The 24,733-nt window shown below is 43.4% G+C and overlaps 1 protein-coding gene across 1 annotated transcript in view; it reads right to left on the bottom strand.

Annotated features, from left to right (window-relative positions):
* The window catches only part of EPB41L3 (erythrocyte membrane protein band 4.1 like 3), a 146,979-nt gene that overhangs the window by 110,912 nt on the left and 11,334 nt on the right, over window positions 1-24,733 (bottom strand). The window lies entirely within an intron of this gene.

Here is a 24,733-nt window from a genome sequence, read left to right as displayed (position 1 = left end):
GGTGCTCCATCCAGCCCACCATCTTTGCTTGCCAGTTACTCCACTATCCTAACTAGTCTCCCTACCGCTGCCCCTGCACTCTCTGTAGTGTTTTCCATACAATAGCCAGGCTGATCCTTGTGGAGTATAAAGCAAATCGTGTCACTTCTCCACCCAAAATCCTTCCGTGACTCCCCATTTCATGAAGAGTAAATGGCCGTCATTATATGCCACCTAAAGAATGATCCACACATGCTCACTCATCTTCTACTTCTCTCCCACTTCCCTGCTCTGGGCAGGTATCCCTCTTCATCATACCTCTGAAATAGTGGGACCCTCCCCTCAGGGGCCTGCAATTCCAGCTGGAATGTTCTCCCCTGGTTCATTTCCCCACCTCATCATAATCTCTGCTCAAATTCACCACCTCTGTGAGGCATCCCCATTAACCTCCTCCACTGCCTACCTTCCTTCTCCCAGAACACATCTCTAACCTATGAAATATCTCACTTATCTGCCTCCTCCCACGGGGAGCTCCAAGCCCCAGCAACCCTACTGTGCAGGAGAGTGTCTGGCACACAGCAGGTGCTCGCTGAATATTTGTCAAAAGTAAGGACTCAGCTTTGGGTCTGCAGGCCCTTGAACAGTGAATGTCAGGCACTTAACAGTCACTCGTTAGATGATGCTTGCTGAATTAGGACACCCATCTGCCAAATTCCTGAAATGCTATTTGAAATTGTGCTGTCTGTTACAGTTATTCCAGGCAAAATGGCTCTACAATCAACATGCTTATTGAAATTCCTAGAACCATTTTTAACAAAAAGACACTGTGACCTAGTGAAAGGAGCTTGGGCAATGATCTCAGACAAGCACGGGCTAGAATCCCGGCTCTGTGACCTACTACATGAACAGTGTGACCTTGCCAATCTCAGCTTTCTTTTTCTTTTTGTCTTTAAATGAGTTAACATCTACCTCAGAAGGCTGCTTTGTGGACTGGAGATGATGTATATAAAACATCCGGCACATAGCACACATCTCTGATAAACTACAGCTATTATTACTATTATTACTGTTTCCCTTAATTTCTCAATGCTCTGGAAAAACTGCCCGATGTGGACTCTTCTTCAATGGAAGAGGAGATAGGACAAAAGTCCAGAGGACTTGGTCCCCTAGGAGAGAAAGGCACATCCAGGTCCTTGGCCAGAGAAAGCAGTCCCCATGATCTCGAGTGCTGATACCCTGAAATCAGGCCATTAGTGCCTAATCCCCCGGAAACACTGCGGTCACAGATATTTCTCAACTGGGATGGATTCCTTTAGGGCTTCTCCAGAATGGAGCGGATAGCAATGGGGTCTCCATGTCCTGGGCCTTAAGAACTGCTGTGACCTACTTTCCTCATGACCACCGCTAAGGATAGCCCTCAAACGCATAGGATCCGCAAGGCAGTCTGGGTAGCGGGTGGAATAAAGCCAAGCCACGAGCCACCCCGGCGGGGGGGGGGGGGGAGCAGAATTAGAAGTACTCATACACTAGTAACTTATCCCCACTCAGGCACAGCACACTTGCTCCACATTTATCTAAAAGAGGAGCACTCCATTATGTGCCAAATAAATAAGGTAGAAATGTCTATTACTCAGAAAAGCACTTCAAAGAATGTCCCATCCACGCCCTATGCTGACCCTGATGTCCCTTACAATGTCTCCGGTATGATGAGGCTCGGGTAAGGCCTGTCCAAGCTTGTCAAATAACAGAGCAACCAAGAGACACGGAAAACATCAGTGTGAGGTCCAAGAGGCCTAAGATAACCTATCTAGCTTATATTTAGCATTGACGATTTGGCACAAGACTGGTCCCGTTTGAGAGGGGATTGACAGTGAATGGCCAAAGGACATTATTTTTAAAGATATTATAAGAGACATTAAAAAGAACCTTTAACCATGTTTTCCAGATGGTATTGGTCACTGATCTCCCACAAAGTGTTAAAATCTAACAGGCCATGTTCAGACTTTCGCTGCTACTTAGCAGCTTTGTGAATTGAAGTTACTCAAACTCTCTGAAAATAAATTTTTATCAATGGCAGAGTGCAGATAAAATACCTCTTACGATAGCTGAGAATTAAGTAAAATCACGCACATAGGGTAGCATTTAATAGAGTACAACAAGCATCGGAGGCATTCAAGAAATGGCCCAGGATTAATTTTAAGCCATGGGAGCAATTCCTCTCCTATCTCTGGGCCAGAATTTATTCTCATATTAGTGAGGGGGAAGAATGAATGCTATGTTAAAATCCAATGATGACTTGGGCAAAGTTCCTAAAGCTTATGAAATATTATCGCCTCCATTAGAGCTTTATCGGCCTTAAGGATTGCCAGTGTGAATATAATCACATTTAATAAACCAAATGAAAGGACAGGTTGAACCCTCTGGCCACTCTGTCAGAAGATACGCAGCGGCATCCGTCAAGTCCATGGACTTGCCGCTTCCCGTAACGTGCTTACATGAACTCTGTTAAAAATCGGAGCTTGTGTGATAATTATCTTATTCCAGGGCTCTCTTAAGAGGAAGATAAGGAAATGGAGGTCAGACAAAGGTTACACAGAACAATGATGCCCTTGGTTAGACAGGAAGTTGATGAAAACACATTTTCTGGGCATCAAGAAGCCACAACGATAAAGTCATAATTACTACAGCTGAATCCTTATCTGATCCTATAAATATTTCTTCTTCTTCAGTTAGCTTCCAAAAGGCATGCTAAAACAAATGAATGGGAAAAAAATACTCCATTTTCTAAGTTATGTTCTCCCCTGGTGATAGGGGGAAAAGACGAGAATTAAAACTACAGGACAATTTTTATATTAACATTATCCAACACAAAAGATCTACCACCCACTGGAAGATCTTCCATTTCTTCTAAAACTTTTGCAAAGTATTCATGTCTGTTTCCACTCTTCTATTTTCTCATCACCATGTATCTGCTTCTTATACATAACAGCATCTAGTCTGAATCAGAGATATTTGATCTGTTTATTACTTGTGATGCCAACATCTAGGGCAGTTAAGCGAAGATTACATACGAATATCGAAAAGCATACTGTGTTTAATCATGAGAACACAGAGGATATTTAGAGACTTCTACTTGATGTCCTCAGCCTTGGAGTGCTGAGCAGTCGCTCCTGTAAGGGTCACAAAGACCAAACTAGAAGAGACCAGACTTCAGGGTCAGTCAGGCAAATGCACTCGAAAGTAACAAAGGCAACCGTTTTCATAATCAGACACTGAAGAACACTGAGAAACTCTTCAGGAACACTTAGACTGGTTTCGCTTTTGCCTGAGAGAATGCTTTTACTCTGAGAGAAGATAACCCCGAGGGCACTTAGGAGTATCCTCTAAGGGGACTGGCCTCAGCAGCACTGGTGGGTCAGGTCCCCTTCTGGCCCAAAGGAGACCCCTGGTGACCTCCCCTGGTGAGCACTCATCTCCTTGGGCTCAGGAGTCTTAAAGGGCCACACCAAAGCACCCATTCCTGGGGACTCCCCCAGTCAGAGACAGCTGCCTTGGACAACAGGGATCTGAGGGGAGAGGGTTAACTATGGCAGGAAGAAAGAAACGGTTGGAAATTTAAACCAGAGTGAAGACATTAATCTTTCTATTTCACGGTTTGCTACCTTAGAATCACACTAATCTAAAAGGTTAAATCAAAAGAGATCAAAAAAGTTAAGTCTGCAGGCCTCTGACCGGATGTGCTTAAACCCAAGATACCAGCTCACATAAAGAAACTGGAATCATCCTCAAATTGTTCTGCTTTGCCTTTTTTTCCAAAGCACTGTAAGTAAATTTCTCCTGTAGGATTTTTGTTGTTTGCTATTATTCGCTTTGTTTTGGTAGGTAAAGATAATTATTCTGGTCTTTCTCTTTATAATCACCCTTGATTCATAATCATTCACTTATTTAATCCATCATTCAATAAGATTTAAATGCTATATGCTGAGTCCTAAGGATGTGAGACTCTGATATCTCACTTTTGACTTGGCTTACTTTTTTTTTTTTTTTTTTTTTTTTTACACCACTGAATGTGTTGTACACCGTTAATTATTAAAATGCCTAAATACAAAGGTGCCTGGGTGGCTCAGTTGGTTGGGTGTTCAATCTTGATTTTGGCTCAGATCATAACTGCACAGGTCATGGGAGCAAACCCTGCGTCAGGTCTGAGCTAAGAGCACAGAGCCTGCCTGAGATTCTCTTTCTCCCTCTCTCTCTGCCCCTCTCCCAGCTTGTGCATGGACATGCACATGCACACTCACACACTCTCTCTCAAAATGAATAAAAACTTTAAAATAAATACACACTTACATACAAATGAGTCACTCACAGCTAACACCAACCTAGACCCAGGTCAGAAGGACATGTGCTCCTGGAACACACGGATTCACCCCACTCTGCAGATGCATTATTTCAAAACAGAAATCAGGGAAAACTAGTATTACAAGATCAGTTTTAAAATAATACGTGAGGAAAAGCCATTAATACATCAGGAAAGCCATTAATGAGATAGGACTCTGTATGTACTGAGTAATTTCGCTATGAAACGAGGATTGAGGAGCCAGAGAACTACCATCCATAGGATATCTGGTCTATTAACAAGCCCCATGTCAAACTGTACCTAGCAGGGTGATATGAGGGCCCAGAGGTGCCACTTCTCTTCCTTAAGGAGCCAGGTAGAGCACCATCCCATACATAAAACCAAGACCAATTCCTAGGCATTTGGGGAGCCCCAAGTGAGCATCTGTGCTCAGGAGCAGTGCTCACATTCCTCGACACAGGCCACACTGGCCTGGAGATATTCAATCCCCAAACTGACCACGGGGTCTGTCAGCAGGGAGAAGCAGTATTTTTTAGCTTTTTTTGTTTCAGTGCCTAGCACACAGATCACATATTTGTTCAACAGATGTATACGGAATAAGATACAGCTACTAGATTCATTTAAAGTCTACCCCATCACCCTCAAATTCTATCTAAGAATTATTAAATTTATAACAGTATTTTTTTTACTCAAATTCTAGTTCTGTTTGCCCATTAATTTAGGAGAAGAATAAGTGAGGAGTCGAAAGGAGGCATCAATTTCCCAGAAAAAGAAAGAGTGTTTAAAGTAACCATACTTGTTTGTTGTCCCTTTAGTCAAGAAAAAGCAATCAGCATTCCACAAGTTTCAGGATACCTGTCCCACAAGGGAAAAACAGAGTGGAAATAATCTCTGTTGATCAAAGACCTTCATTCCCAATAACCCCGGAGAGGCAGGCAATGGATTATTAGCCATGTGCCTCCCACCTCTTGCCTGCCGTGGACCTATTGTTGAGTTTGATATGCTTTAGAACTTCCATTATAAGGAAGGAAAAACAGAGTATATGAAATTCAAGCAAATTAATTTGACTTCCTTCCAATATCTCCTTAGAAAAATGGACTTGAAAAAAAATATACAAAGAGACGGTAAAAGGATCTGAATCCCATTCAACAGCTATGGCTTTTTGTCTATATACACAACGTTCCCTTATTTGCAACGGTAATTAAAGGCTCCTTCAAAGATGGGAAGAGAGGAGACTTGGCTTTGGCCCAGATTTGTGTGTGTGTGTGTGTGTGTGTGTGTGTGTGTGTGTGTGTGTGTGTGTTTCTCCCCACAGTCATTCAAACAAGGTAAATTGTGGTGAAATATGTAATGTCTATTTCATGATGCTAAACAGTAGCTTTTTTGGGTTTCTTTTCTGCATTTACCATACAAAACATTTAATGATCAAAGTGGTGATACCCAGTGCTTACTTTCCAAAGGTCCTCAACATTCCGACCTTCCAGACACACGCAGAACACCTCCTGGCTAGAAAGAAATGTATGCCAGTGATAGGGCCGAAAAATCAGAGGAGGGCCATGTTGCTAGACATGAAAAATGTATAAACAATAATCTGTACCCAGATCATTCCAAAAGGTTTTCAGAACAAAGCCAATTATTTGAAAATAGCTTTCAAGAAGACAAGATCAGGTGGAGTTAGAATTTTCTTTCTGGCCAAATTCAGCAACAGAAGAAAACAGTACAGGTTTGGAAGAATCAGAAGGCCATTAGCATGGATTTTATTATGAACAACCATGTTGGTTGAGGCACCACGTGTTACTGCTAGGGATGTAAAGATGCACAAAAAGACATGAATATACATTCCCACCCTCAGAGATCTCATAGTCTAGAGAAAACACAGACAAGCAAACAGTTCTGAAACAGAGCTGAGAAATAACCCGAGGTGGGGAAGTCCTGGATGCTAGGAGACATAGGGATGGGGCGCTCAGCCTCGACTGGGCAGACCAGGAATTCCTTTCAAGAGAAAGAAAATCTGAGGCCCAAAGAAGGCAGCAAGGTGGAAAGACAGTATCTGAGTTTGGGGAGGGGGTGGGGGTGGGAAGATAGAGCTGAGGCGAATGAGGCCAGCAGGAATCTAATCACGAAGGGAACTCAAGGCACAGGGGGAGCACCGGAGGACAATTTAGAGGTTTTAAGACTTGGAGTGGTGAGGCCACTGGTAGTTTCCACACACTGCACTGGCTAGAGAGGAGACAAGGAGTTAGAGAGTAGACCTGGGGCTGAAAGACAGGGAGAACGTGGAGCTGTAGCGCTCCCCATTACCTCCCTCAGTTAGAACTTCCACCATAAACCACGTCCCCCATGACAAAAACATAGTGAAGTTAAAAAGGGCAAATGCGGGTGCCAGACAGATCCTCTGGTCCCTGTTCCCAATAGCCTACCTGGCTAGGCTCCACCTGTACAGAATGCTGGAGCCACCAGCCAGGGGACGAGAGTGCATTCCACAGACAGGCAATCCACTGAGGCAGTGGGTCAGGGTAAAGGGCACTGAGCAGGGTGCCTGGGCATCAGTGGATGGTGTATAGGAAGTTCTCCTAGTCAGGCAACATGCCTCACTATTGAGGTAGTTGACAGCGGTCTCTCCCAAGTATTTCTGGATTCTCCTTGTCCTAGGCATGCACAGCTCAAGCCAGAAGTGAATCCTTGCTGTTTTAAGACACAGAGATCTGGGGTGGTTGTGGCAGCATAATCTCAGTCCATATCCTAATGGACTGAACGGGAAAAGGCCACATGTCTAGTGTAATGAGAAGGGAAAGCCCAGGATGTTTGTGCCACATTTGAAAGACCTAGAAAAAAATGAAAGGGTGGGAGAACCAGATTAAAATTGACGGTGGCAACCTAAAAAATGGACAGACTTTTCTCTCATTTAAATATTTATGGAGTATCTCTTCTGTGGCTATGTCAGGAAACCACTCACATCATTCACTGGTCTCCCTCTATCAGAGACATGGTACGAGAGAGGGTAAGGGCATAAACCCTATGTAGGAATCAGAGCTTGGGTTCACCAGGCTCCAGTTACTGAGCTGTGTAACTTTGCATAAGTTACTTAACTTCTCTAAGTCTTCTTACTGAGATCTTGAAGATCAAATAAGAGAATTCATTTGATTTATACTCTGGCACATATAAATACTTAGTAAGTACTCAAATATTAGCCATTATTTACCATATGTTCAGATTCCTAAGCCCAAAGTGTACAGGATATAGTGACTTATAGGAATAACAGCTTATCCAAAGTAGAAGACCATGCTAATGTATTTCCTAATAGAAATCTGATGAGTAAAATGATAAAACAAAGCTAGAGTTGCATTTTCAACTTGAAATCTTCAGGAAGACTGGTGTGGTTAATACAGAGGCAAGAGCATAATTATAAGGTTACAAAAGCAGAAGAAAATGAGCATTTTGCTCAGTGTGTCTTCTGTATTAAATTACAACTCTCAACAACAACATAGCTGACATCAACCCTCATGCAATGATTATTTCAGTACAGAGCACTCCTTCCTTCAGGCCCCAACCTAACAGAAACAGAATGCCAGAACAGCTGTTAATAGAGCATAATCCTCACCATCGATTAGAGTGTGAGGTTCATTTTCCCTTTACAGGATAGAGCAACAACAGAAAAAGTTGACATACATTTTTATATCTGATGCCAGTCACAAATGGCATCCGTGTTCCTGCACTCTTTAGAAGAGTCATTTGAAAACACAACCAAAATAAGACATTGTAGTATGAGTGGTGAAAATATAGGTAATAGGAGATTACTCTTGAAATACATTTACTTCCTCCACTTACACATAAGCATGATAGCCCATCTATAAATACTTCTTTTTCATTTTCAATGTCATTGTCTTCTCTTTCAAAGACAAGTACACAAAGCCAGTTTATTTGCATTGAATACTATTAACATATGTAGTAATAAAATACATACCATAGTATCTTATTTTTATCAAGAAATGTCAAAACATTAAAATAGTTACAAAGAAACCAGGTATTTTCAAAAGAACTTACGAAAAATGCTGTCTGAGAAGTATACTCAGAGGAATCATTAGCACTTTCTTGGGATTACTTTGGTGCTTGAGGGCTGTTTTTTTAAAAAACAGACGGAATATTTCTCATGCCATATGTTTCTGGCAAGAAGGTGGGATTTCCTTGGTCTTAGCATCCATTAATATAGACAGGGCCCAGCTGCACCCAGAATGGTCTGAGAGTCCAAATTACAGGTATATAACATTTCATTTCTGTGCTATCTTTAAGTCTATGAATAGTCAGATTTTCAAACGCACAGTTTTGATCTACAGAAGGAAGGTATGCGTTCTCTTCCTCGCAGGGCTTTTTAAACCAACACGATTCCAGTGATTGACCATCAATTTATAATCACTAACACTAAGTAGGGTGATTTTCACAAGTATCTAAAGCTAACATATGTTGGACAGGACACTCTATTTCCATTCTATATGCACTTTGGCTCCCTCGTGCCCACAGCAAACAGCTGTCATTTACATGCAGTCCTGCTGCTAACACTTTATGTAATTCCTAAGGGGCTTCCCAGCCTATAATTAGCCTTTCCAGCTGCTGCAGTGTACACTGCTGGGTGGAACTGAGAATTTTTTGCTTTATAGCATTCCCTAAAAAGTCCTCTTCAAGATGGCACTGCTGGAATAACACTGTTCAGAATTCAGCTTGGGGAGCAAATACAAATTCTTTGCTTATGAATAGGTCTGTCCTACAGGCAAGGTTTGCCTTAAAATGAACTCTTGAGCCATCCACATGAGTAGGAAATTAAGACTAAGCATTAAAAAAATGGGAAGTTCAAAACGATACTAGAAACTTCCTAATTCAAAGCTGCAGAGAACATCAGTATTGAACCCGTTACAACGGCTCTCTTAGCTTTTTACGTAATTCTCCTCCCTGGGCACCATCAGCAGGATTAACCAAAACAGGGTGGCAAGAAGGAACTAAGACAGAGCCGGCAAAAATCTCACCGTTTCAAAATCCTCAAGGTCAACAGTGCCTGCAAAGAGAGTGCAAGTCCAAGACAAGTGAACAAGTAAAAGAGGAAGCATGCTTTACATTGAAGTCGGTAAAACAAAAAGAAGTCTGATTTTTAAGATTCAAAACCCAGAGCGCCGTCCTCCGCCCCTTGAATTCCAGTCGTAGGACTCACAAGAAACAAATGTACAGAAGCAGACCGTCTCCACAGAGAAGGACCTGCTGCATTTGCAGCGAGCAGTCATCCTCAACCTTAGGACAGCATTTCTGACCAAGGAAATGACTCTTCTAATAAACCAAACCGCAAGTGCCCATAAAAAGTCAGGTACCCCCAGAGCTAATAACCAGGACAGGCTCCTTAAGGATGGGAAGATGGTGTTGACTAACAAACGTTCTGGGGGCTACAGATGCCTCTGGTCTGTGGACCACACTCAGCGACCCAGTCCGGGGTGGATGTCCACACCATCTATGCACGTGCTCCTCCCAGGCAACGGACGCCTGGCCACCTCAGGGAACTAACATGTTCTGCTGCTTGGAAGAACATGGTAACAGCTAAGACCAAGGGCTCAGCTACTGTGTGGGTTTTGAAATGCCACAGTCAATACAAAATTAAGAGGATACTTTAGGGAAATATTTAAGGAATGGATGTGAAGATGAGCTCTCCAGCCCGAGGATGCCCCGCACCCTGTGTTCTATGAGGTGAGCATCTGGGAATTCTTATTCCTCTTACTCATTCTACTGACCGTAGAGAGAATTTCTCCAGCCAGAAGTCACATGGTCAGTAGGGGACTAGCATGTCCATGCTAGTTCTTGACACTGTTATTTCCCATGTGAATTTCTCAATAAACTGGTTTATTTCTTCCAGAATCAAAATAGGGCTTTAAAACTATCTCTGATGGAAATAATAATCACTGCTCCTTTCACTTCCAGGACTCCTTAAGACAAAAATGCTCAACACTGCGGACTTGCAGCATTTCCATTTCACTGCGTGTAGCTAGATTATCATCCTGGGTGTCAGCTGATTTGACGAATGTAAACTCATTTTAAGATAAGCCTAAGCAAAACAATTAGGGAGACAGATGTGATGATTTCTTTTAACTCAGTCAAAATGTGTAGTATTTACTACTTATTTCTATCAGCAGAGGTAACCAAGAGTTGATTATTACACAAAGCCTGCTGATCAGAATGACTAAAATAGAGTAAGGGAATTTCCCAACTGCCTATTAATTGTTAAAATGCTACTTGTGAAATGGTTGTCGAGCCAAAAATCCTGTTTCTCACAGGAACAGTGTTATAAATTATAAGTTAAGCTTCAAGGAGTACCTAGAAGAGTCTCAAGCCAGATGCATACAAACAATATTTTACTAGAGTCTCTAAGACCCATATGGCTCCATAAACCCAGCAGGGATTAGTTGTGAGGGAAGAGGGCTGGGTGTCACTCAAAAAGGCCAGCAGTATTATTCTATCTGGTTCAGGGCCCCGTCACCAAACATTGCAAGCAATCCTTGGCACAATTACGTACTCAATATTTGTGAGGGACTGAATGAATGGAGATGCACCAACTAAAATCTAAGAGCCTGACAGAGTGGGAGTCTGTCATGATCCCATAGGAAGATCTGCTCAAAGTGCCAAGGAAAGAAAGAAGGACAGACAGTGGTTGCTCTCAACTTAAATGTTTTTATATTGGAAACAACTTAGATTCACCTAAAAATTAACTATGATTTTTAAACCGAGAAAGTCTCCCTCTCATACTGGAGCCCCACTGTGCCTCTACAGTGGATACAAGGTCAAGGTTTTTTAGTATCCCCTCCCCACCCCCCAGATACTCAATTGTCAAGCACAAAGATGTCCACCAGCTCCTCTATGTTCAACAAAAGGGAAACATCTTCTACACATGGCTCCACACCCTGCTTTTGCGATCAGCAACGTAGGGCACAGGCATCACCTCCTCCCACTTCAAATGTGTTCTCCTTCAGGACTCTTGACACCAGGGTCCCAGTCTTCCCCCAACCTCACTGACTGCTCTTGGGTCTGTAGACTCTGGAGTATGACAGGGCTCAATCCTTAGAGCTCTGCGCTTCTCTACCTATGCTCAGTCTTTGGAGAGCTTAACCAGTCTCATGGTTCTAGATATGGTCTCTACCATCCCTCCCCTGGATCACAGTACTGAGCTAACTATTCTCTCTGGCCTTCCTTTCTCCTCCCCACAGAGTCTATTCTTTACACATCTTCTAGAGTTCATCTCTCTCTTTTTCTTAACGTTTATTTTTGAGACAGAGAGAGACAGAGCATGAGCAGGGGAGGGGCAGAGAGATGGAGACACAGAATCTGAAGCAGGCTGGCTCCAGGCTCTGAGTTGTCAGCACAGAGCCCGACATGGCCTCGAACCCACGAACTGTGAGATCACGTCCTGAGCCGAAGTCGGATGCTGGACCGACCGACACACCCAGGCACCCCTGGAGTTCATCTCTCAAGACAGAAGGTCAAGGGGCTGCTCGGCTCAGAAGCTCCCAACCACTTCTCTTCACACTGGTAGAAGCCAAGGCTGTTCCACACGTGGTCCCATTTCTTCTCTGACCTCACCTCTTATTACTCTCCCTTTTCCTCTAGCCACATTTGTGTCCTTGTAGCAACTAAAGCCTCCAGGCCCATCCCCACCTCACACCCTAGGCTGGAGTGCTCTTCCCCCAGACACCCATGGCCTCCCTTGCGCCCCCTTCAGGGCTCTGCTCAAATGCAGCACCTTTCCAAAAGATGGCCCTAAAGGCACTCCCCAGAATTTCAACCTGCCCTTCCAGTTCCTCTCCCTGCTTTATTTGCTCCATAACACTTCTCAGACCTCTCACATTCTATATTAATTGTTTACATATGGTTTCTCACCTCTACAGCACAACCACCAGGACAGCAAGGATTTTTATTGGCTTGTTTGCTGCTCGATCTTCAGTTCCCAGAATAATGCCTGGCACTCAACGGTGGGCACTTGGTAAATATTTGTTGAGGGAACTAACGAATAAGCAGCATAGTGTGAATACTATTTCTTAACAGTTTCCGTACTAGATGGATGAAACAATCTCCTAATGTTTAACACTGGCCGTTGGCCACTGTAGGGATGTAAATGCTTAGGCAACTGGATCCCCCCATGGACATTTAGGGTTTTCCCGTGCTTTCACTGAGGAACGATATCACAACAAATGTCCTTCTATGTGGTCATGTATTTGAAGATAAAAAGTATTCGAATGGACAGATTTGAACTTTTCCTTTCGGCATAAGGATCTCAGAAGTTAAAAAGAGGAAGCAGCGGCTCACGAAGAAGTGTCTGAACCCATTTGTCTGGCAAATTAGCGGGTGATCTGTTTGCTCCGCAAAGACGTCAGCTCTGCTGTGTCAAGTGACATCCCACAGTGAATTATTACAATAAAATTATAGGGTTGATAAGAGAGAAAAATTGCAGGGAAAACGACTCACACAAAGCTTTGAGGAGAGGAAAACATGACGGAAACAACAACAAATCCTCAACAGTTGTGCTGCAGTGAAAGCACACAACACGGTCCCGGCGAACAGGGTCCATGCGGCCCGGGCCCTGCTTGTCCACCCAGTACAGGTGCAGACACACGCGGGGAGTCATCCCAGCCTGCCCAACTGCTCGGCACCACTTCCAGTAAAGGCAGGGGGAGATCGATGATGATGAAACTCTGTTTTCCACCCTCAGTTACTTCTGATGTGTCCATTGTGTCTCATTTTTCTGCTTTTCAAAAATTCTCAGGGAAATAGTCACTTAGCTATCACCTGTAGCCAAGAATTGCTAGACCTCAGCAAATCAAGTGCCGAATAGGTTTTAAGTTTTTAATTTTAATTTTTATCTTTTGTTTTTAATATAGTTTATTGTCAAGTTGGTTTCCGTATAACACCCAGTGCTCATCCCAACAAGTGCCCTCCTCCATGCCCATCACCCATTTTCCCCTCTCTCCCTCCCCCCCTTCCACCCTCAGTTTGTTCTCAGTATTTAAGAGTCTCATGGTTTGCCTCCCTCCCTCTCCTTAACTATTCCCCCCCCCCCCACCCATGGTCCTCTGTTAGGCTAATGTTTATTTTTGAGAGAGAGACAGACAGAGTGTAAGCAGGGGGAGAGGGGTGCAGAGAGAGAAGAGAGAAGATGACACAGAATCCAAAGCAGGCTCCAGGCTCTGAGCTATCAGCACAGAGCCCTACATGGGGCTCGAACTCACAAACTGCTGTGAGATCACGACCTGAGCCAAAGTTGGACACTTAACCAACTCAGCCACCCAGGTGCCCCCCAAGTAGGTTTTAAGAGCAGAGGCTGGTTCCTATGGAACTGTTGGATGCCTTTCTCAAAAGACCATGCTGAAGCCACCAGCTCCATGTTCCCTACACCCAGAGTCACGAAGCAGGCTCTAACAGAGCAATGCTGAAGAGCCCTTCACAAGGTCTCCTCACTGAGTCGCTGTAGGAGCTCTGCCAGAAGTGAGGGTAGGATCTGCTTTATTTTCAACTGTGAGGTCCATCCAACACACAGGCTTTGTGTTTCCACAGAAAGGCTGTACTGTCCCTCCACCTTTGAGGTAGATTCAGCTGAGTAACAGCTTTTCCTCTAGTAGTTGGTGACCCAAGTGTACACTGGCTAATTTCCATGGAAGTCACTAGAATGACATCATTATCCACAGCAATGCATATGCAGGGGAGGACAACCAAAGCCCAGAACATCTGCGTGGATCAAAGCAGCAAGGGCTGCTCAGCAGGGAGATTGCTCAGTCTTCTGAGGCAAGTCACGGAGCTCGTCCGAGACACACGGCTGCACCTCCGCCTTCACTGCTGGGCTTCATAATACATTGACCAATGACAAGACAAAGGAACTGGCAACATTTCAAGGGTGTCAAGCCAGACACGCCCCCAAAAGAAATAGGCTTCAAATTATGGAAAATACAATCAAGGCCAAATAAACTAGGTTAATAGATTTATTTCTGAGTTGTGTTAGGTGGACAGGTTTCTGAGTCATAGAGTATTAATCTAGGAGAGACAAGTAAGCTGCCTGCGTCATATTAGAAAGCAAGGGAGTGAGGTCAGGATGGTTAAGTGCCTCCCCAGGAGATAAAAGTGTTCTGGCTAGAAAAGGCCAAAGTATAATAATTTATCTTCTGTATGAATATGACTTTGTTATTAAGGTCACTGCCAATCAAATAAAAAATTAAAATTACAAACTTGTCCTCCAAATATTTTCCAGGAATTTAAACCCAATTTTTCCATGGGCAGAATGCTATTTAAAGAAAAAATATCTAAGAACTAGTATGTGAAATCTGATTAATAATAAAACAGGGGCGCCTGGGTGGCTCAGTCGCTTAAGCGTCTGGCTTCAGTTAAGCATTCGACTTTGGCTCAGGTCATGATCTCGGGGTTTGTGAGTTTGAGCCCCACATCGGACTCTTTGCTGACAGCTCAGAAGCTAGAGCCTGCTACAGATTCTGTGTCTCCCTCTCTCTCTGCCTCTGCCCCCTCTCAAAAATAAACATTAAAAATGTTAAAAATAATAATAATGAAAACAGTACCACTTTGAACTAGTTTCTCTCCATCTGTGTTACACAGAATAACACTTACTGACATTCATCATTTAGGGGAACAAAATTAGAAAATGCAACACTAATTGACTTTTGTATTATTTCTCTTCCAGGTAATGTCACCCATGCATCCCTTCCTCACCCCCCAGGTTCAAAGAGTTTAAAGCTCAAACCTGCACTCAGGACTTAGAGACCGGGCATACTACCAACCTAACAAAGATGTTGCAGGCTAAGAGGCAGAAAAAACAGACTAGAATATAAGCTCCAGGTGGGCAGCAGTTTTCTGATTTCTGCTCACCACTGTGTAGTAATGTGTCTGGGATCTAATAGGTTCCCAGGAAAAAATTTGGCAAATAAGTGCATGAATATCAATAATTTAGCTGGCACTCAACAGCATTGTGATTAGCTTAGTCATAAGATATTGATAATGACAACTAGTCTCAACATCAGCCATTAAAAGCCTCAATCATAATATATGATATAAACAAAACTTTAACTTGTAGCAAGAACGCAACGAAACATTATCAAACAATGCATCTCAGGAGGTTGTTGACCACAACTAAAAGGGTTATCTTTGTAAACAGCAACATTTACTCCTTTCAATACCAAACAGAAGTGTAGAGTTACAGTACAGTAACAACATAACCAGTGCATACCCAGACACCTGAATGGTGATCCGGATGAAAAGTATTTGTCATGCAAGGCATACTCGACAGACTATCTTTTAGAGACTGTACATTTCATTGTTTCGTGCCCTACTTCAAAAACACGTAAGTGCATTCATCAGCCTGCTCACCATAAAATGTCATTAGAGTTCAAAGCCTTTAGAACACATCTATTCCCCTGCTTTCTGACCCATGTCTACATTCAGCAATTTGAAACCATGAAAAGCTAACGTTGCTTCTACAAGTCTTCCCAAGAGGAGCCAAATAAGTAAACAATGAAACATAACAAAGCAAAGCAGCAGACACAATAGGCAAGTTTTCTATTTGGCTTCGGCACAGCACAAATCACATTACACAGACTGTATTTCAAGACTGAAAGAGAATATTAAGGACCCCCTATCCAAAACATCACAGGTCAGGCAAGCAGGGATACACAGGAGGAGCGATTGCCACGACAATTTCCATCAGGGCTATGTCCGTTCTACAAGGGCCATGACGACGGTGAAGGCAGCGGTTTCCATACAGATGTCACAAACTGGTCAACTGATGTCACGGAACATGAAATGGTGCTGGCTGTCGCTACCGAGCCTAAATTGCCCACAAGGGTTTCTGAACGGAGGAGGGTATTCAAAGTGGAGCTCTCCAAGTTCTGTTTTGCCCCTGTGTCTTCCTCTGATTCTAGACCACCACAGCCTCCTCCTGATGAATTCTCTTTTTCGGTCTTCAAACCACTGAAATCAGGTTTTGTGTCAATTGAAACAGTAAACCAACACTCCAAGTCACAAACAGATGGATACTCTCAAGTAACTATAAATAAACGTATACATAATTTGTATCTAAAAGGATTAGGTACGATCTTTTTGCAAAACAAAATGCAAATCGTCCCCATTTAATTTTCAAAATATATTCAACTTAAAAGAAGTTTAACATCTGTCAGTTATCACTTTGTCTTCTTTGAGACTGTCCAAGGTCATACCCTTACTAGGTTTTTGTTGTTGTTGTTGTTTTAAAAACTTCTGGTTTAAAATAAAAAAGATCTTTAAAACATGTATATATTTTTATAATGCCCTACAAATATATATTTAAATATAGATGTTTATGTTTATATACACACGTATCTCTAAATATATTAATTTACTTAATTCTTACAACAAACCTATGGAGTGGGTATTATTACTAGTCCCAAATGAAGAAACTAAAGCACACAGATGTTATTTAACTCTCCTCTGGTCATGCAGACAGTAACTAGCTGGGCTCTTAACTACAATATTATACTGCTAACAGCTGCTTTCCTACCATCCTTAATTTTAACAAATATAAACAAAATACTTCCGTTGGTCATTTTCAGGAAGCAGGGCAGATCAAAGACTCTACATTGCTAAAATATAATCTCATCTCTCCCTTTGACGTGATGCCCTTTGGGCCATGCAAGGGGGCCGCGCTGCTCTATCTCCACCACTCAGAAAGTTAAGTCCGCTTCACTCTAGGGAGGAGTATCGGGAGGAGCTGCTGAGCTGGCTGGGATCACGTGGCCGGAACGGAGAGGCGTGACAGACAAGGCCTGGGTGCCCAGCCCACCCCTGCAGCCGAGGAGCAGGGGGCCTGCAGAGGCAGCCCCAAAGAGTCACAAGAAAGGAGTCAGGGGCAGTTCCCTGGAACACAAGGGAGCAGGTGGTGGTCAGACTGAAAGACGTACACGACACATGTTACCACGGTGAGATCACCTGTCTAGCTTATCTCAATTCTTCACTTTTAATCATGCATTTGCAGGGAACTCAGTTTTAGGACGGATATGCCACACTTGATGTCATTCCACTCAAAATGATAGCAGTAGTGAGAGCAGCCAAGTAACAGAAGTTCCCCTTCTTGGATGCCCTTTCAACGTTTGCTCCCTGCTGGGCCCAAGGAGAGCAGGGCTGGCCAGCCCAGGGGTCTGGGGGCGGTGGGGGTGGAAGCGGTCAGCGTAGGACAGCGAAAGCAATGAGGAGTCTGTCCAAGAGCAACAGCATGGCCTAAGAAAGCTTTCACGTGGATCCGCACTGTTCCATGAACTCGCATTCTGAATCCAACTCTATGAAGTATTAGTAATATTAATAACCCGTAGAGCAACATGATGAGGTCAGCTTTACTACAGTTCCCATTCTGGATATACACTTAGCATGAGCATAAATGTCACATAAACCCAAGGCTAGGATTACCATCCACACTTCATAGCTGAAGAAACCTGGGAGGCTCTGTCAGTTGAGTGTCTGACTTAAGTTCAGGTCATGATCTTGTGGTTTTTTAGTTCAAGCCCCTCATCGGGCTCGCTGCTGTCAGTACAGAGCCCACTTTGGATCCTGTCTCCCTTTCTCTGCGCCCCTCCCTCATGTACTCACTTGCTCTCTCTCTCTCAAAACTAAAATAAACATTTAAAGAAACTCTCAATTTGCTCATGATGGCATTGTTAGAAAAAAGTGACTGAGCTGGGATTAAACATACACACTGTGTAATATATACAGACAAGTAATTGCCTGTCACAAATCTGATCCCCAACTCATACACTGATTATAACACATATAAATATTGTATTATAATCATAATACATATGCCTGATTATTATATAGATATTACATATATAATACAAAACACGAAGAATCACATCTTCTTAGAACTTAAAAGTGTGTGGGGCGCCTGGGTGGCTTAGTCGGTTAAGCGTCTGACTTTCGCTCAGGTCACGATCTCACGGTTCGTGGGTTCGAGCCCCGCGTCGGGCTCTGTGCTGACAGCTCAGAGCCTGGAGCCTGTTACAGTCTGTGACTCCCTCTCTCTCTGACCCTCCCCTGTTCACACGGTCTCTCTCTCTCCTAGAAATAAAAAAAAAAAAAAAAAAAAAAAAAACAGAACTTAAAAGTGTGAGAATGATCTTCAAGCACACAGACCCTCTAGATCTTGCATTATTAAGGAATACCTAAACTGGCATCTTTTTTTTTTTTTTTTTTTTTTTTTACAACTCAATGAACTTCTCTTTATCAGGCAGATGTATTAAAATCATTGCAGTGTTTCTAGTACCTCTTCCAGAAAAATACTTTCTATAGGAGAAACAGTCAATGCATATTTAGGGCTTATGAGAATCAATCATAATGATGTTACTATTTCTACTAAGATATTTTCAACTTCATCTCCTTTTCAATATCAGATAAAAGAACACCAAGAAACTAGACCATTCCACCAGACAATTCCCTTTCATGAGAAAGCCAGAAAAACAATGACCTAGGTCATCACAGTGTCTTAATTTTTTTTAATGTTTTATTTATTTCTGAGAGAGAGAGACAGTGTGAGCAGGGGAGGGTCAGAGAGGGAGACACAGAATCTAAAGCAGGCTCCAGGCTTTGAGCTGTCAGCACAGAGCCTGACACGGGGCTTGAACCCACGAACCATGAGATCATGAGCTAAGCCGAAGTCGGATGCTTAACCGACTGAGACACCCAGGCGCCCCATCACAGTCTTTTTCAAGAGAGCTTCAACATGAGCTTTGTTGACCTGGGCCTGAGACGGAATCCTGACTAAAGCTCATGCTAAAGAATAATGGCTTCAAATTGAGTCACGGTTGCCATCAGGCATTCTAGATTCTGTGAAGCCAACTGCGGGTGGACCCTATGGGGTGGAACACTTGGATGTCTTGGGCAAACCTACTCCTGTGGGTCATCAATGAAGAACTTCATGAGGAAGGGTTAAGGGGGATGTGGGACTCCCACAGCTGTTAGAGAATATCTAATGTGATGTCTTATCAGTCAGCTCTCCTAAATCAGACATGCTCAACTCACACTAATCTCAGAGCCTCATGAAGGAATAAGTCACTGTTGGCATCAAGAAAAAAGGAATATATAGTTTATCCTTGAACAACAGAAGAGTTATGGGCACCGACCAGCCCCTACAGCCAGATATCTGTGTATAACTTTTGGTTCCTCAAAACTTGAACTACTACTAGTCTACTGTTGACTGAAAGCCTTACCAATAACCAACAGTCATTTAACACATATTCTGTAATGTGTATTACTGTATCTTATAAGAAAGCTAAAGAAAATATTAAGAAAATCAGAAGAGAAAATACTGTACTATGTTTATCAGAAAAAAATCCACATGAAGTTGACCTGCATTCAAACCTGTGTTGTTCAAAGGTCAACTGTGATTGAAACCAAATTTAAGAATGAAGAGAGAGCATTCAATTTCACTGATGCCAGGTATCTGGAGCTCGACAGAGAAATTCTGGATTTCCACCCTCCTGCAGTCTAGACACGATACTTAAATTTAGAGAAAAATGTAATTTCCTATGAAGAAATAGAAATCAGGTAGTAATGAAAACTTTCTTTGGGATAAGAACTTCTTTAATTTGTAGATGATTTTGCCATATATGAAAACACGAATTTCTTTATACCTTACTATTTCCTACTGTATTCCAAATGAAAAATTATCATTCCGTTTTCTTTCATTAGAATGCATGCCTAATCAAAACCTCACTTATCTACTTGATATTTCCCTGAAGAGCTCAGAATTAAAAACCAACCGCACCTTGATTTTCCCAGCAGAAAGAGTGAACATGAGAGATGTACAAATGATTTTCTAAATTACAAGACAATGGAATATTCATTGGTAAGGGGAAAAAAACTGTTTGCCTTAGACTGTGCTAAACTTGGAAGGGAGCAAAGGGGGCAGGCCAGATGGTATGTCTGGGAAGGTACTGACAACGTGGTAGTGTTAATTCTTAAGGAGGGGGTAAATTACGATATTCTAACGAGCATCACGAATACCAAGTCCAAGTTAATTGAAAACAACTGGAACCCAACTGTCACTCTGGAAGCATGACACAGCTCAGTGATGTAGGTCTTGATCTGGCACACATATCAATGCTTTCACATCCCAAGATCATCCTGCAGCCCATACAGGCAAGCTTTCTCATCAGACAATCGCACTTCTTAAGGTTATATTTACAATTGAAAGTTAAATCACTTTTAAATAAACCAGAGTCACTAAATGTTAAAGATTGACTTAAACTTCTCCTTCATAAATTCATGAGACTGTCTCACATTGTATTTTAAACTCCTTCATTTAACAATTTAAAAAACTTTTTTGTTAATGTTTTATTCATTTTTGAGAGAGACAGAGAGTGAGCAGGGGAAGAGCAGAGAGGCAGAGAGAGAGAATCGAAAGCAGGCTCCAGGCTCTGAGCTGTCAGCACAGAGCCTGACGCAGGGCTCAAATTTGCAAACTGTGAGATCATGACCTAAGCCAAAGTCGGATGCCCAACTGACAGAGCCACCCAAGTGGCCCATAAACAACTCCTTCATTTAAATATGTCCTGGGCACCTATTACGTGCTTAGCACTGCTCTAAGAGCTGGGGTTTATGTCCACGAACAAAACAGCCAGAAGTCCTGTCCTCACAAAGCTGATATTCTCTGCGAGGGGCAGATATACAAGAAACATAAGTAAAATATGTTTAGTATAAAGAAATGTAGCAGGGAAGGGGAACAGGTAGTGTTGGATGCAGTGAGAGGTGGCGGGGGCTTACGTGCCAGAAGCAAGCTGAGTAAATATGCTGGTGGAGAATGTTCCAGGCTGAGGGGACAGCAAGTACCACATCTCTGAGGTGGAAGCATGACCCTGTTCCAGGATGAGTAAGGAAGCCATGCACATTGGCTAACGCATCTGGTCCTCACTAACAAGAAACACGCCATAGAATACTACCGATGTCAAGGTGCATGAACACAACGTAATGCTGACTGAAAATAGTAAGCTGCTAAAGGAGATGTGTGTGTGTGTGTGTGTGTGTGTGTATACTATACAGCACATCACTTGTTTTTTAAACATTAAAAGCAATACCACAAATAATTTGGTGATAACTATACATAGTAATGTGGAACAGATTAAAGAACGGTTATCATCAGGCTAAACACAAAGCCAGAAAAATGGTCACTCAGAGGAGGGAGGGAGGCATAACTGTAAAGGAGAGCTTGGGAAGACCCAGCACTTCTGTTCTACTTCTGAAGCGTGATGGTGGGTACACAGGTGGTCACTATCCTATTCCTCAACCTTTTTGTGTATCAGAAATATTTTGCACGGTTTTTAGAAAAGAATCCTCAACTTGAGGGTGTTATGCTGAGCAAAATAAATCAGGCAGAGAAGGACAGATACCATATGTTTGCATGTATATGAGGATTAGGAGGAACTTAACGGAGGACCGTGGGGGAGAAGAAGGGGGAAAATAGTGAAGGAGAGGGAGGGAGGCAAACCATGAGAGACTCTTGAATGTTAAGAACAAACTGAGGGCTGATGGGGGGGGAGGGGGAGGGGAAAGGGAGTGATGGGCATGGAGGAGGGCACTTGTGGGGATGAGCACTGGGTGTTATATGGAAACCAACTTGACAATAAACTATTTAAAAAAATAACCAGAAAAAAAAAAAAAAAGAATCCTCAACCCTATTCCAGCATCCTCCAGTTTCTTAACCATCCGACGGTCACGTTGACATTTACCTTGGAGTAAAAGGCAGCACCAGGACTTCTGCTCAGCAATGATCAAGAATATTTTACACCCCCCCCCCATGGGATTATTTGTTACCATGAGGAGAAAGGGGGCAAATTAAGGGAATGAAAAGGCCATCATCACTCTTCCGGCACTTTTCTGAAATTAGAACCTTTCACGGTCTACAGAAAACGACTGTATAAAAGAAAATCTATGCTCAGTGCTTTAAACTTAACTGCCTGTCACAATTTCAAATACAGCCCCTTCTCTGCATAGAAGTGGAGTATTTTTAGCAATGTCACCTTTGCTTCTCTATATGCTTCTTTAAAAACAAAAAATAACACACCGTGGACAGAAATTCTTACGGTGTTTCATACCTCACCGCGCATGCGTCTAGTCTTTGCATGAGCGAGCGCCCAGCCATCGCAGCCCTGCAAATCCGGCTTCTCCTACTTCCTTACTTTCCCCTTCTCCTTAACCCACTGCAGTCTGCCCCTCACCCCCACCCCTTGGGATGCCCTGTGCCGGGGAGAGAACGGAGAGCAGGGAAATGGGCACTTCTCTGGGTTCCAGAGAGCTGACCAGCCTCGAGGCTGCTAAATGCAAAGTTGTTTCAGGAATGGGATCTCCTGGATACTCCGGAAACACCCGCCCCTCCCCCAGGTTATTACACTCACCTTCCTCAACTTTAACGAACTTCCTATATTAATGACTCCAAGCCCTGACCTTGAAGCTGGATCCCTCCAGTGGCCAGATTCCTCACCTCTTCTTGGAGGTCCCAAAGGACCCTTGGGCCCAACTCCTGACCTCCATGCCACCGTCACCAACACACCATCACCCCAGGCCTCCCCGGGTTGATGTAAGCTCAGTAAGTGGGGCCCCACCTCCCAAACCCAGCTCATCACCAAGCCTCCCAATTCCATCTCCTAAGTCCCACCTCCTGCACACTTTCCAAATGATTCACTTCCCTCCATCTCCATGACCATCTCTTTACTTCAAACTACCCTGAATTCTTCCCTGGATAGGGATTCTGCTTCTGGTTAGTGAGTACTTACTACATGCAAAGGACTTTACACAGTATTGTTAAAAGGGCTGATTTATTGTGGAGTATGATTATTCTTAGTTTACAGAAAAAGGAAGTAAAATTTTTAAGGCTGAGTATTTCCCAAAGCTATAAATCTAGACCGCTGTGGTGTTAGGATTTATTAAGAAGTTTATGGATTCATTTGTTCACGCAAATGACTCAAAAACAGTAATTTTAACTACGACTGATATATTGTCCCTTAAACTAAATTCCCTAAGTTACTACAAGAGCCAAAGTAACTTTCCTGAAAATCACATTTGACCACATCCTCCAACAGAGCAACTGCCTCCACATCACCCACAAGGTGCCACGGCTCATGGGGCCCTGAACTCTGACCCTTGCTGCCTCCAAAGCTCATCTCATCTTCTCCCTCCTCTCCCTGGATCCCATCTTGCTTCTTAGCTAGAGGCAATTTCCTTCAATTCCTTGAAGTGACTTGGCTGCCTCTTTCCTCTCGGCCTTTGTCCCTGCTGCCCAGTCACCCCAAACACCCCCTTCTAGCCCACCCTAGACCCTGACAGCCCTCCCTGGTTTCTATCGTATGCCGATGCTAGGTCATAGTGCTCAGGTAGTAGGTCTGACTTCTTGTCCTCTCCCTCCAGGACCACACACCCAAGTCTGGGTAGGTGAGGTTCCTTGGTCTCATTTAGTGCCCCATTTCCCCTATTACTGCACCGGTCATGGCAGATGGGAACTGCCAAGCAGGCAATTACTTATCTCTGCGACCTGGGTGACAGAGCCCCAGGAGAGTGAGCACTGCTGTTAGGTTTCCCTACCACTCTACAGCTGACACCCACATGCTGCTGGCTCTTAGTAAGTTCTCAGCACACACTTCACTGTGAGCAGAGCAAATGAAGGCACAGAACTGTGGGAGCAGAGCATGAAAGAAGCCAAACATGTCCCTTCCCCTAACGTTTCCATCTTAACTCCCTACCAAGACTATGGCTTATGATCATCTGCATCCTCACAGCTGGGAGAGGGCTTTCACATCAATTACACACCTGGTCACGGAGATGATTCCATGGGAAAAACAAAGAGGTTGCTCTGCAAATTTAGAGCTCTCGCTCAGAGAGGTTCAGGGGCTTCTTTTAGCCACATTACACTTCAACACAGGCCTCTGGACATGTCTGCTGTGTACGCCCGTGAGACACTTCAGAAGACGAAGGAGCTGGGACACAGCCAAGATTCTGGATCCTGTTGACCAGAGTCGCAGTCAGGACTTGGCAAAGGGGCAGCAGAAAGTGGGTTAGGCTTGGAGACAGATGTAGGTTTCAGAAGCACAAAAGCTTTTACGATCTGGGGAACGTTCCTTAAGGATGATAAAATGATGAATTCAAACTGGAGTAACAAGCATCATGAGTTTCACAGTTGGTTGACATCTGAGTGGGACAGGAGAAGAAACTAAACGAGAAAGAAGAGAATGTGTATTCAAAGTCAAAATAACAGCCCAAGAAAGGTAGCTACAGGAAAGGGGTGGCAGGAGTGAAAGCTATTCATTCAGCACGGACACGGCCCCCAGACACACGAGGGTTACAGATGCAGTTCCTGCCCCC

Source organism: Hyaena hyaena, unplaced genomic scaffold (assembly GCF_003009895.1).
Source record: "Hyaena hyaena isolate Hyena2069 unplaced genomic scaffold, ASM300989v1 scaffold_812, whole genome shotgun sequence".
Classification (NCBI taxonomy): domain Eukaryota; kingdom Metazoa; phylum Chordata; class Mammalia; order Carnivora; family Hyaenidae; genus Hyaena; species Hyaena hyaena.
Note: the sequence above shows the minus strand (reverse complement) of the source record. Positions and strands in the feature narration are given on the sequence as shown.